The sequence below is a fragment of the Vombatus ursinus genome, unplaced genomic scaffold (genome assembly GCF_900497805.2).
Source record: "Vombatus ursinus unplaced genomic scaffold, bare-nosed wombat genome assembly UNPS02014784.1, whole genome shotgun sequence".
Taxonomy (NCBI): Eukaryota; Metazoa; Chordata; class Mammalia; order Diprotodontia; family Vombatidae; genus Vombatus; species Vombatus ursinus.
In genome coordinates, this window is record NW_020954562.1 from 11,693,417 (window position 1) to 11,708,788 (window position 15,372).

Below are 15,372 nucleotides of genomic sequence, written 5' to 3' on the forward strand. Positions count from 1 at the left end.
TGTTGAGGAGATCAAATGAGATAATATCTGTAAAAAAAGTTTAGCATAGTGCCTGTTTCATAGTAGGCATTATATAAATGCTTATTTCCTTCCCTTTCCTTCTCTTAAGTCACACCCTTCTCCCGGAGTCACAGAGCTATTGAGCATCTGGAGCAGGATTTGAGTCCTGGTCTTGATTCTGTGTTCAGTACTCTAGCCACCATACCATGCTGGGGTCGGAGTAGGGGGAAAACACTTATCTATATAAAATTACTCAGCCTCTTTATTTGTAATAGCAAAGAACTGTATGTAGCCTACATGTCCAAAGATTAAGGAGTAGCTGAATAAATTGTGGTATGTTGATATAATGGAATGTAACTTACAAAAAAATTATAACATAAATAAATATGAAAAGAAATATGAAATGAAGCAGAGTTAAAAAAGTATTAAAACTACATGCATCTTAAAGTTATATATAAAAAAACAACAAATATCATAGTACAAAGAACAAAAGAGATAAATAAGATATTATTGTTAGAGATAATATGTATATATGCATTTCTTTAAGCAAAAAATAAATTGCTTAGAGTTTATTCTTCAGCCACATCTTTTTCTTTATTTTGTTGATATTTAAAATAAAAATTATTTGGGCCTGAATTTTTTCATCCGTAAGATGAGGGAATTGTATTAGAGCTCTCCACAATCCCTTCTGGCTTTAAAACCCTTTAATCCCAAGTGACACTTTATATTTTGTCTTAAAACATTGAAAATAGAAGCTTCCAGGGAGTGCAGATTGAGTCTTTGAATACAATTATAAACTGTGAGTTGATTTTGGGCAGAGAGACTGGGTTCATTCAATTGTTGAGAATTTTAATGATACCATTTTTATGGCTCATGTTTCACTGTCACCTAGAAAAAGTCTGAGAACAGCTAAACTCAGGGTCTCTTCTAGGATATTTGGGTCTGTCTATGTGCTACGAACAAAGGCAATCCAGAAACATTTCAAACGTCAATATTTATTACCAAAACAACCATAAAGACCTAAATGACACTTGAACTGGAGTCTAGTAGCAAGGAACAAATTCCCAGTAATGATAGAGAAGTCCTATAACATGGATAGAGTTGGAGCTTTTTTCAGTTATGACAGTTGGCATCCCTAGATAGATAGATAGATAGGTAGATAAGCAAACAAAACCCAAATAAATAAAACGGCAGCTAGCATTTGAATAGAGCCCACCATGTGCCAGATACCAACCTAAGTGCTTTACAAATATCTTATTTGGTCTTCATGACCACCCTGTGAGGTAGGTCCTATTATTCCTATTTTACAGATGAATGAGGAAATGGAGGCAAACAGAGGCTGTGATTTGCCCCCGGTTACACAGCTAGTAAGAGTGTGAGGCTGGATTTAAACTCAGGTCTTCTCGACTCCAGTTTCAGTCATTCTCTCAGTCCTGGTCCTTCCAGTCACCAGCTTCCATTTGTAGTTTAGTCCCACTTGGTCTAGGAATTTAGCATGATGCAGGAACTCTATGCACCACAACTGTCTTTACTCCAGCTCAGTCTTGCTGAGGGGCTACTTGCATTTGGTGTAGAGACAACCATTGCTTGTATTTACCATTCCTCCAGGAGCTTTTTTCAAGTAATTGTTTGGGTACTTTGCCTTCCTTTTTTCTAGTAGTCTTCATTTTCCTCTAATTGTCATTCATGCTCTATGCATTCCTCTTTGTGATTCTAGCTCACAGCATTCTGGGAAATGTAATATTTGCTCTATTCCAATTAATATCCTTCTGCCTGTGGGCTGGTGAAAGGAGAGGAAAAACTCTGCATGCCTGCTACAGAAGCATAGTGTTTTGTGTATTGTGAAAGTTAAGTAAACATTAGGTGATCCACCTCCATATATCAATGTTATCATCAGAAGGAACATATTAAATTGATGATACATATCAATGCTCTAATTTCTCTCACTCAGAGACACTGTTTCCTTTGTCATATAGCTGTGGTAGCATATTACTTGCAGTGAGCATATGTAGAATGCTGCCACATCTGTATGACAAAAAGAAAACATATCTGAGTGAGATAAATTAAAACATTAATACATATCACCAATCTGACAATCTTTTAATTTAAATGTTAAATTCTTCAATTCAAGGATCTATCCAAAACTGTAATGAACTGTATTAGAAGGCAGTAGAGATCACCCCTTTACTGGAGGGCTTTCAGAGAAGCCTTGTTGGGATGGCTGTAGAGGGATTCCTGCTCAGTTTTATGTTGGACCAGGTGACTCCCAAGGTTCTTCCAAAATCTCCTGTGACTCTACAGATACTTATTGAGCCACATAGCACTAACATGATAAGAATGATCCAAGGTCTGTAAAGGTTAGTACAAGGATTGAGAAGACTAGGCCCTAATTTAAGATCAGTAACAGCCGAGGTCATTGACATGCAAGTGTGGAGACAGTATTTCAGAGGTACTAAATCCAAGCAAAAAGCTAGGTAGGTACACAGAATAAACAACAGAAGATCAAAGGGTCTCTCACAGATTTGACCTGAGTTGTTTGCCTCAATCTATGCTGTTCGGATACATAAAAAGACCCAATTCCTATCTTCCAGGAACTTGCAATCCAGTGGAAGCCAATAAAACCTTATCCAATCCAATTACGGCTCATGTTTCACCCTCACCTAGAAAAAGTTTCAGAACATCTAAACTTAGGATCATTTCTAGGATATTTGAGTCAGTCTATGTGCTAAGAACAAAGGGAATTCAATAAAAACTTATATTTATCTATGTAACTCTGCTTCTATCCAAATCTGAGGCAGTTTCTATGAAAGATAGCTCTGTAATGTGATGAATATGGGGATGTGACCTTGCTGACTGAGAGAATGATAAGCACTAATGTTGCAAGAGTAAAAAAGGATACCAATTCAGTTGATCAGGCACTGAGATAGAGGTCCTTAAGAGACGTGGGCCAAGAGATAGGAAAGGTACTAACTTTTGAATGACTACTAGGATCCTTGGAGCCAAAGACATGTCAGGAGAGCAACTTCACATCATGTCCTTTGACTTCCAGATTCCCCTTAGTGAGATTATTCTCTTTCTCTTGGTTTGAGCAGGGACTTTATCTTACTCCCACTTGAAAGGTTCATTTACTCTTGTGTATTCTTTGGCATATTCTAATCCACAGAACTTCTCTGAATGCCCTGCACTCCTCTGGACTTCATCTGTGCTCTCTGGAATCTCATTGTCCTACAAGATCACATCAACCCTGAAACTCACACCTTCTTAGTGTCCCCTGATCGTGGGGCTTCTTCTTTCCCTCCCAGATTGGAGAGGGTGGAGGTTGGAGGGTGGAGGGTGAACAATGGTGAGCTCCTCCCAGATCTTCCACATAAGGAGGTGTCATCATTTCTCTTTTGGCTGTACTTTTCTGCACTTCATTGTATCTGTTATGAAGGGGATGGAGGCAGGAGAAATGGAACACCTTCCCCACCACTCCTGTTTCTCAGTTTCTTTTCACGTGTTTTCTTCCCACCCATTAAATTGTGAACTTCTTGAGGTCAGAGGACTATCTTTTGCCTTCTTTACATCTAAAGAACTTAACATAGTGCCTGGCATATAGTATGCATATAATAAATGTTTATTGAGTGGCTGATTTTGTTCACAGTTTCTTTGATAAAGAAGTTTACTAGCTATTTGTGATGGGCTTTTGTATAAACAGTATTTGGTGGGAAAGGGTTAAGATAGCAAATGTAGCTGTGTGACCCTGGACAAGTCACTTAACCCCGATTGCCTCACCAAAAAAAAAAAATAGCAAATGTAAGCTATATGTTACCCTTCTCTCTTGAAAGAGATAGAGGAAACACATCCCTAAAGATATTTGTGGGGTGGCAAATAGATACAATTTTGGTCCCAAATCCCTTTTGGAGATGGCAGGAGAACTTACCCAGTCTCTGTAGTCTTGGACCCTGACTGCCCCCTTTCCCCTCACTCTCTAGGTGTGCTGATGACACACACATGGCCCACCTCCTACTTTCTGCAAAGGTGGGACACAATTCAGACCATATCCAGACATGGGGATATGAGTCCAGGTCCAAAATGAAATCTGCTTCCCTGATTGTTCTCAAAGGGAAGAGTAGCTCTCAGTTTATACTTGCTAGCTCAGCTTCTGACTGGCTAGGTAATCCAAGGCAAGGTCTTAGTGCTTTCAACATCTCTCTGAGTACAAGGGGCAGAGAAGGTGCTGATCTGGATTTGTAGAGGTGACTACAGTCTCTATGCCTATTCTACATGATGGACAGGAAGAGGCTTTTCTTTGACATTATTTTCTTCTAACTCGAAAAAAAAAGGACAAAAGGACAACTGTCACAGTTGAGCAACAGTGGCATCCTACAATTTAATACAATTTAACTCTCCCTACTGTTCAATTCAATTTCACTCAATTTAGTTCAATTACATTTGATTCAACATTTATTAAGGTTTTATTACGTGAAAGACACCGTGCTACATCCTAGGGACACAAAAATGAAAAATTATTCAGTTCCTACCCTCAAGGAACTTAAATCAACTAAATCTGAAAATCCCGTTTATTAAGTATCTGCTTTGTGCAAGGCACTATGTAGATGCTGCACATGTAAAGACAAAGACAGAACAGTCCCTACCCTCAAGGAACTTGTATTCTACTGGGAGACAAGAAGCTTAAACTGCACTAAGACTTTTGGGACACTTTGTATTATACAAAATGTAATATTGTCAAAGGATAGATACAGACACAGTTCCCTGAGTGAAATCTGGAGAAGGAAAGAACACTTGAGGATCAGGCGGAGAGAACTGGAAAGACTTCATAGAGAAGATAGCAACTCAGCTGAAGAAAGAAAAGGGTTTCAATAGCAGAGTGGTGAGGGCTTGAAGCAAAGTAATTAGCAGAGTAAATAGAAGACGATTGATTGTACGAGGAGCAATATCTTAACTCCTCTCCTTAGGCTAGTTTTCTCTTAAAAGGAATTGAGACATTCCTCAATATTTGGTTGGCTCAGGGGACAGAGAACTCTGACTACTGTCTTCATTTCCTCATTTCCTGAGTGCAAAACAAGCAGATAGACGGACAGACAGCTGGGAGGGTTTCTCAGATGCGTGGCTGGTGAATCCCAATGGGAGTCTGGCTGAGCTGAATCACTTCAAGGGGTCCTCAATGCCTATCCTTTTTGGAGTATCTTTCAGCTATAACTAATTAAATCTCCTTCTGTTAACTGGTTAACTATTGAACGACCCATGATTGCCTCCTTTTGTTCCAATAGCCAACTACCTGGGTCCTGGCCTGAGTTGGGCCCAACTTAGAACAGGGATGAGAATAAGAGATATGATATTCTAGATATGGAATGGGTAAGACTTGCCATCGGATTGGACTGTGACAAGGGAAACAGAATGATATGCATTCACCCTTGATGTTCCTGGTCTCAGGCTCACACCTTGAGACTCTTTGATGCTATCTTTTTCCTCTGAGAATGTAGAGGGACTCAGAAAATGCTCAATTTAGGTAAGTGATCTGTAAATATATAGGTACAGGGGGTTTTCTTCTATGTAGAAGCATTTGCCTTTATGTGGGCACCGGAGGTAGAAGAGGCAAAGGCAAAGAGACCATGCCCACTGATCTCTCATGGATGGGGATAGACTAGTTAATGATTGCAATCTCTGCATAAAGCATCAGGTGACCACAGACTGAGTGTGAGGTAAGAGCCTAGGCATTGTAGAAATGGACGAGCTTCGTCCTGTGAGTTTGGGGGCAAATTTCTACTGTCTTGAAAAGTGGCCTCTGAGATTAAGGAAACAGAATTGCAGAGTTGTTGGAATGGAGACTGACCCTGAGACTGTATTCTATTCTCCCCCATAATGGCAACGAGATAAACTTGAAAGAGTTCTCTACTATCTTAGAGGTATCCTGTCTCACCAGTATATTTGATTACAGAGAAACATCCCACTGGAATTCTTTGGCAACTCCTGAGACCAACCCACGATAAACACTCCTCCCTTGAATCACCTAACATCTTGTACCCATTACTCAACCTCCCCAATAAGGAAAGTGGTTATTACCTGATAAGAGCCTTTGCCACAAGTAGTCTTTGAAAGGCTGTGCAAAACCCTTATGTATGTGTATATCTCCCTTTCTTCTGGCCCTTGCTATCCACCAGGTAATTGCCCATAAGCTGATACTAATTAAAATCTCAAGCCTTGCCTTCTTCTCAACCTCCAGTCATAGGGACAAAAGTGGGAGGAATTACTCTTAGAATGTCTGGGGTAAGGAACTCTCCAACAGCATCCTACACACAGATACTTAGACCATCTCTTTGGATCTCTCTAAGTACACTGGGAGGTGTTCCTAGCCTCCTGGTACTTGGTTGGGTTGTCCTTCCTCTCTTCCCTTCTTTCTTCCTCCCCTCTTTCTTTCCCTTTCCCTTTCTTGTCTCCTCATCTTGACCAGGCTGGAAGTGTAGTTGACCATTGGCCAATCCCACTGCTGAGTAGCCTGGAGGTTTTGACTTACTCTGTTTCTGACACAGGAGGTTTTGCCCTTCTTGGCAACTTTATGCCACCCCAAACCCTCCCGCTGTACTCCTGGGGGCTCATCATATTGGTGCTGGAGTTAGTGCAGGCACCCTAATCAACTTTAGCCATACTGCAGCCCAGAACTCTCCAACTTGAGCAATTCATCATCCTCAGCCTCCCTAGTAGCAATGACTATAGGTTCAAGCTGCCATTAGAGCTCATTCAATAGCGTATAAATTGAACAAAATTGATTCAATCGCCCCTACTTTATTAAGATTCTTCACCCCTTCTCAGCTCGCATATGATTCACGTTATAGTTTAAAATGCATTTACTAAATGGATTAAGAAATAAAAAATATAAAAGTTAAAATCCTAAATGGTAACACTGATCAAATAGAGGTCTGAAATTTTAATTTCATTCCTCTCGAGCTTCAGATAGGTGTTTCCAGTGACCTTTAGAGAAACCTTTTGAGTGAATGAATGAATGAATGAAAAAGTATTTATTAATAAAACTTACTATGCACAGGCACTGTCCTAAGTGCTATGGATATAAATGCAAGCAGGCAAGACAGACCCTGACCTCAGTGAGTTTATATTCTAATGGGAGAAGATAACATATAAAAGGGGGAGAGGAGGGACATACAGTGGATATCCAAGACTAGAAATGCCCGGGAAGTGACGTGGAGGCTTGGCTCTGGAGAAGAAAGCAAAGGCCCCATTTATCAGAACTCAGCTTCCCAGAAACACATATCACCAATCTTATCATTTCTGCCTGTCAAAGAAAAACATATTAATACTGTATTCTGCATGATAGGCACAAATCTGCCAGAAACAATTTTTATTTAATTCAACAATATTCTAACTACATGCATTTCTATCTTAGAGAGAGAAATGTCCAAACAGCAATAATTCTCCACATTAAGGACTTGGACATCTTTCTATCTCAAGATGATCTGAGGTAATATTTAGAGGAATCTTGAGCAAGGGAAAGATCCTATTTTGAAATACACTTTGAAGTTAACATTCTTAGACTAGTTACTGCTAAGTTCTTTCTAGGACTACTCCTTTAGACAAGTAAAATAGGTTTATTCCCTGTGATCAACATCAGAATATTGAAATCAAAAAAAGACACATTCAGTAGGTGGGTCATGACACTAATCAAATCAAATGAGTGGAGGAGGGGCAAAGATCCTATCTCAATGATTTAAGTTTGGTGATCAAATGAATTCATTTCCCTGAGAAAGTCTTTAGTTGGTTTTTTTCCTACCTACCAATATAGAAAAGTTTGGAAAGGATTCTTAATATTTTTCTTTTTTTGGGGGTGAGGCAATTGGGGTTAAGTGACTTGCCCAGGGTCACACAGCTAGTAAGTATCAAGTGTCTGAGGCTGGATTTGAACTCACAGTCTCCTGACTCCAAGGCTAGAGCTCTATCCACTGTACCATTTAGCTACCCCTTTTTCTATCCACTGCACTATGTAGTTGCCCCTTTCTTAATGTTTTTCAAGGAGGTTTTTAAATACAATACAATTTGTTCCTGGTGTTTTATTAAGCAGGGATTCAAGGTCAAGAGCCATCTTGGACTTCTGTCATGGGTGGCCACTACTTGTCTGTTGTTCTGTCATGTCCAATTCTTTGTGACCACATTTTGGGGGGTTTTCTTGGCAAAGATACTATAGTGGTTACCATTTCCTTTTCCAACTTATTTTTCCAGATGAGGAAACTGGGGCAAACAGGGTGAAGTGACTTGCCAGAGTTACACAGCTAGCAAGTATCTGAGGACAGATTTGAACTCAAGAAGATGAGCCTAGTGCTATCCACTGCTGTACACCTCTTCCCCAAACTGGAATAGCTGCTTAGCACATTGCCAGAACTCTTTGCCTTCTGCTTTTGCTGGGCTGCACTAGAATGTTTGCCATAGATTCCTAGTCTCACTAGCAGCTCAAAAACTGCCATCTCCAACCTAGGAATGCTTGCTATTTCATAGGCAGAAGAATGACCTCCACTTAGTACCCTCAGAAGGGCTCACTGTTCATTCTGCATTTCTCTCTAACACATATGTAGCAGTTACTATAAAGTAGGCACATGTTTGTATCTAAAAGTCCCTCTCAGCATGGCATCATCCTTACACAATTCCCTTTACTTTACAGTTCTAGATAATTAATCGCCAGGCTCTCTACATTTTTGACCCTTGCCTAGTTCTTAAAGGGTTCAGGAAATTGTAACAGCAAGAACTTAAATTGTTCAAAACACAGGTTACAGGCACTATTCAAAGTGGCTACCCATTATTGTTCCCCACATGGAAAACTGTGTGGGAGGGTGCTAAGACCCAGAGTCACACCCCAGATTATTCACTCTCTAATTGGAAGAGGCAACAACTGTTTCTCAAACTGTTCAGAATTTCATATTCCATCTTCCCACAGGTAGAATTTGTAGGGTCTTCCAAACTTGCAGGTTCTATACTCACCATGCCCATCTTGGACCTTAGTCACTTTTCCTCTAACACACCCATCAATTCACTCTGCTTCCAGACTATTGTGTTAACTGATTACTCAGATTCCATTTTATACAAACACACTCAGGTTTTATTACACTCCTTCAATAATTGATCCACTTTCTATCACAAACATGTCACACCAAACCTCAAGTCTTAAAGCAATGGATTGCTACTTTAAAAAAAAAACTTAGGGGAGGAAGAGGGTTAATACAATATCCTCAACCACCCTCCCCTTCTTCTCAATAGCTGCCAAAATTGCCCCTGTCTTTTCTACTTTTCCTTGCACAAAGAGAAACCTCCACAGAGCTGTCTGCCTCTCTCATTCCAAGATAACCTTTAAGATGTGAGCCTCTTAGAATCTGTAGCCTTCTTCAAAGCTCAGAGAACCACCTACTACATGAAGCCTTTCCTGATTCCTTCCAGCTGCTGATGCTTTCCTCTCCCTCCCTCCTCCAATTATCTTGTAATATACTACATAATTATATAATATGTAACATTAAATGTTTAATATGTAACTCCTACTACAATGTCTGGTATCAAGTAGGTGCTTAACAAATTCCTGATTGATCAATGCATTGGGACTGTTAAAGTGTGTGAGAAAGGAGGCATAAAGCTAGGGCTACATACTGGGGGTGAACATTAGGGCTTCTCCATATCTACTTGGGAGCAGTTAGGTGGCACAGTGGATCGAGCACTGGGTTTGGAATCAGGAAGACTCATCTTCCTTAGTTCAAATCTGGCCTCAGACATTACTGTGTGACCCTAGGTAGGTCACTTAACTTGTCTTCTCAACTGTAAAATGGGGATAATAGCACTTACCTCACAGGGTTGTTCAAGGATCAAGTGAGGTAATATTTGTAAAGTGTTTGGCACCATGCCAAGCACATAGTAGACACTTAATAAATGCTGATTCTCTCCCTCCCTAAAATCAGCAGACTACCAAATTACACAGTAAAAACCTCAGGGCTTATGGGGAAAAAAAAGGAGTTAGGAACCTAATAAAAATAACACCATTTTTTATATGTCAAATGGTTAAGAAATGCACTTCACCCTGTTTGCCTCAGTTTCCTCTTCTGGAAAAATGAAATGAAGAAGGAAATGGCAACCAGAATAGGATCTTTTCCAAGAAAACTCCAAATGGGGTCATGAAGAGTCAGATGTGACTGAAAAAATGACTGCAAATACCTACTTGAGGGAAGATACAGATATTTGGGCCAGTTTTCATCAGTATTTGTGTTCTTTGGTCTGACCAGTCCATCTATGTCTCGGGAGAACCACAGTGGCACTTAGGGGAGAGAGTAGGGTAGTAAGCAGGCAGGGAGGGCTCTCAGAAAGTTGCTGTGGTGGCCTGGGTTTTCCCCTCCCATTGTTCTTGGTATTGTTGATGTACTTCCACAGAAGGCTGGTGGGAGCTCCTGTGGCACATCTCTGTACCTCCAGGTGTCTCTGTGGTCTGTGCTCAGGGCTGGTGTCATTCAGGAGCCAGGAAAGAATACATTCTTTCATTCTCAATTGAGAGGTATGTGTGTGGGGTGTGTGTGGGGGTGTGGTTTCAAATTTTTGCTGATTGAACAAAATAAAATTTAATTTAAAAAAAGTAAGAACAAGAGATTGGAATGGTGATATTTCCTAGGAATTCAGCCTAAGCCATTCATCTACTGAACTTAATATTCCATCAATGGAAAAGATTACCCAGTGGCAGCCAAGTGATCGGTCTTTTGATGATCTCGAGCAGACAAACTTCCTACATGAACAATATTGTCACTCCTTCGATTCTCTTCTGGCTCTACTCCTAACTCTCCAGGCATCTCAATCATTCTCCAGCAGCCTTCTTACCTTGGAAGATCCTTCCAATACTACGTCCTCTTTCTTAGATTGGTGAGTTCCTCCTCAGAATCTTCATTTGAGGAAATGCCTGAGCTATCCATGCTCACGTCATCACTCCAGACACTTAGGACTTTACCTTTCATAGTTTGGTTGCCCCCCCAACCCCTCCCCCATTTCCTTTTCCAGCTCCTTTCTTTTTGCTCGTACAGTCAGTTCTATAAAGCTATAAAACATGTTTTGAAACTGCTAATGTGCTCTGACTCAATTGATACACCAGGGGACAATTTGAGTATAACACTAATTTTGATTTGTTTCTGCAGAATTTCATCCATGAGAAATGGCAAGCACACAGAAAGCTGTGTGAGGCTGCAGAAAAGACAAGAGAACAAAGAGTACACCCATCCACACCTGGAGTTACCAGCTCTCCTTTTGATTTCACATAACCTTCCTTCTACCACTTTACAATAACTCACAAGCAAATTTCAGGGTCTTCTTCAAGGTTAAGTGTCATATTTAGCCATATTTGTTGTGTCTTCTGGTACAGTAGGTGCTGTGGGCGAGATGGCTAGTCTAAGCCCATGCTCTTACTCCTTAACCCTAGCTTTCGTCATGGTTCAGCCCTACTCTTTTCCCAGAGTTGTGGTCCGTGTAGGCTGACCTCTCACCTGTAGCTGTTGGCCAACTTTGCTAGCTTGGACCCTGTGGGAACCAGTTCTCCTGCTGAGCAACAGCCCAAGGCCATAGATGCTGCCATTATGGATCGTTGTTTTTTATGCATTTCTTAACCATTTGACATATAAAAAATGGTGTTATTTTTATTAGGTTCCTAACTCCTTTTTTTTCCCCATAAGCCCTGAGGTTTTTACTGTGTAATTTGGTAGTCTGCTGATTTTAGGGAGGGAGAGAATCAACATTTATTAAGTGTCTACTATGTGCTTGGCATGGTGCCAAACACTTTACAAATATTACCTCACTTGACCCTTGAACAATCCTGTGAGGTAAGTGCTATTATCCCCATTTTACAGTTGAGAAGACAAGTTAAGTGACCTACCTAGGGTCACATAGCTAGAGTCTGAGGCTAGATTTGAACTCACGTCTTCCTGACTTTAGGCCCAGTGCTCTATCCATTGTGCCACCTGGTTGCATTTTAGGAGTGCATATGTCCTGTTGGCAGCTAGATGGTACAGTGGATAGAGTGGCTGGGCCTGAATTTAGGAAGACCTGAATTCAAATCTAGCCTCAGATACTTGTTAGCTGTGTGTCCCTGGGCAAATCACTCCATTTGCCTCAGTTTCCTCATATGAAAAATGAATGGGAGAAAGAAATGGCAAACTACTCCAGTATCTTTGCCAAGAAAACCCCAAATGGGGTCACGAAGAGTTGGATATGACTGAAAATGATGGAACAACAACAATGAAAATATCCTGCTATAGCAGACCTGATTATTTGCATTCCCAGCATTTAGCATAATGCCTGGCACACAGTAATCGCTTTATCTATCAATCTATCTAGTTGTCAGCAAGCGTTTATCAAGTGTCTACTATGTTCTAGGCATTGTTTACTATTGAAGACAGAAAATACAGAACAGCATTTAGTTAGTGGTTTGAGAAAGGCTTAGTTAAATGTACAGCCCAGCTTCTCCGATTCCTCATAGCTCAACAAGAGTTAAATTCTCTAGTTGGTAGGACCTGGGCCAGACGCACAGCTTTTTGGTTTACGTCCTAAAAGGAATTCTGTGCTTTAATTTGAGGAATAGATTTGAAAGTAGAGACATGGGGCCAATATCATTCACTGATGCCCATCTACAGGGAGAATAGAGGTTCGGGATAGTCAGGACTAAGTGTTGGGTAAAAGCTTGGTGGTACTGACGCTGCACTTAAGTAAAATGCCAATATCCCTTTAAGGGCTTAGGGAAGCCATGAGTCATTCATACCTGAGTGTGAATCTATTTAATCAAAATGCTTTTCTTCTCATACCCAACAAATCTTTACATTAAGGAAATGGAAGTTTAGATAGTGTTTGGATGCAAGGGAATAAGAATATTGAAGGTTGGGGCAAGCCCTGAGTTGGGGATGGGGGAGTGGTGGGCGTTAGCCAAAATAAGGGTAACAAGCATTGTGAGTCGGAATGAGAGAGGTGAGAGAGGATATCAGGAAGAAAGGTTGGATGATACCAAAGACAATGTACTTTGTCATTTCTCCTGAAGCAAACCTTCTTTCCATCAAAGAAAATATTATTACTGTACTATGCATTTAAGGTACCTCTGCTAGAAACAATTTTATTTAATTTATCATTATTCTAAAACCAAGGAATTTCTAGCCTAGAGAGATAAAGTCCAAATTGGCCTGTAGTCCTCCCCATGCCCTCGGGCACTAGCTCAATCTGAGGTAATAAGTATAAGAATCTTGGACATGGAAAAGTCATAATGTCATGAAGTTTAGTGTAAACATTCCTAAACAACAGTCACTACTCTTTTCTTGGGCCACTCTCTTTAAGGAATGAAAAGGGTTTCCTCTTTACAATCAGTATCTTAATCCTTTCTCTTTGGGGGATGGACAGAGAAGATTGCCCTTGGTACACTAGAGAAATATTATTTCTGAATATTTCTAGAGAAACTGAAATGGATTTTTAAAATATGCTTCCATAATAGTTTCTCCCTTCAAAAAACGGAATCCAAAGTGGGAGAAACACCCATAGTTCTACCTATCCTAGAATATATGCAAGTTATACTGGGGCAGCAGGGTGATGGGAGTCAAGCTGGCTTTTTAAGTTCCAGGACATAAGCCTCCTGCCCCCTGAGAAATCTGGTTCACCAGCATTGATCAAGAAAACCTTTCTGGATTACTAGAAAGCAGATCTCTTAAATGAATATTCTTGTTGAACCCCTTTGCTATTTGACTCCACTTGAAAAATGTCTCCTCCCTTCTTCTTGGTCATGGCTGTTGGGGATGACCAACATAGCTCACCCTAAAGATCGCACTTGCAGTTCAGATTCAATGTTGGGATGAAATGAGGCACTAGAAAATCATTGAGCAGCTAACAGAAAGTTTACTTTGCTCTAACACAGCAAGGATGTGCAACAAGATTGCTGTGGCACGTAGCTTCTCTGGATGAGGGTCCCTTTGTCTTCGAATGGAAACACATTTGGCCATCAGAGCAGTATATGATGGACATGATGACTTTAGAATGGTAGATGGTCTTTAGAAATCAGAGGGGCCCAGACTCTATATGGGTGGGACTTTTATACCCTTAGATAACTGAGAAGATGAGTCAGGAAAGCCCTGGTACAGCTTTATCTACTTTTAGGGAAAGCTAATACCAGTTTTGAGGTGGAAGGAAGAAGGGCCTTGGCCTGCCCCAAGTTGGAGACGGGGGGAAAGAAGTTGGGAAATGGCCCAATCAGCTTCACTTAACCCAGGTTAAGTGGCAAACTAGCTCCATGGTCAAGTTAGCAATCATTTAATAAATGCCTGCTATATGCTAGGCAATATATTAAGTGCTAGAGATACAAAGATACCAACAGCCTGTTCTCATTTTCTCTTTGCCACTCCTAGCCAGCTATGGGCCTTTCCTTGTAAAGCTCTTTTATAGATATTTTTTAACTCAACATGTTCCAAATTGAACTCATCTCTCTCCCCACATCCTCCCCTCTTCCAAATTTGCCTATTATGGTTAAGGGCACCAGTAAACTCTTGGTCACCCAGGCTCACAACCTACTGGTCATCCTGAACTCCTGACTCTCTTACCCCCGATAAGGTTGGTTGCCAAGTCCAGTCATTTCCCTTCTTAATATCTCTGACATCTCATACATATTCCTCTTCCTCTCCTCTGACACTGCCACCACCCAAGTGCAGATCCTTATCATTTTATTCCTCAACTATTGTAATAACATTCTGATTGGCCTCCTTGCTTCAAGTCTTTCTGATCCAATCCATCCTCCACTCGGTTATCAGAGTAATTTTTCTAAAGTGCATGTCAGACTGTGTTACTCCTCTAGTAAGTAAACTCCAATGGCTCCCAGTTGTTTTCAGGATCAAATGTAAAATCCTCTGTTTGGTCTTTAAAGACCTTCACAACCCAGCCCCTTTCTAGCTTTCTAGTCTTCTTAAATCTTACTCTCTTCTATTTATTCTACGACTCATTCTGACCTCCTTGCTGTTCTTTGCACAAGACACTCCATTTCCTGACTGCATTTTCATTGGCTGTCCCTTGTCTATAATGTATCCCTCCTTACTGCCATCTCCTGGCTTCCTTCAGGTCTCAGCTAAAATCTTCGCTTTTTCAGGAAGCCTTTCCCAGTCCCCCCGAAGGCTAGAATCTTTCTTCGCAGATTACCTCTAATTTAGCCCATGTGTATATCTTGCTCATACATAGGTATTTGCTTGTTGTCTCTCCACAACTCCATGAGAATACGAGCTCTTTGAGGGGAGAGATTTCATATATATATAAATAAATTTTTTTTCATTTCCTTGTATCTCTAGTACCTAGTACAATGCCTGGTAAGCCTGAAAAAAATGCTTGTTCACTTGA

General features: G+C 40.6%; 1 pseudogene; it reads right to left on the reverse strand.

The window, feature by feature from the left end:
• Positions 1–11,596, reverse strand: part of LOC114046491 — a 32,239-nt pseudogene extending 20,643 nt beyond the window's left edge.
• Positions 11,597–15,372: the final 3,776 nt, after the last annotated feature.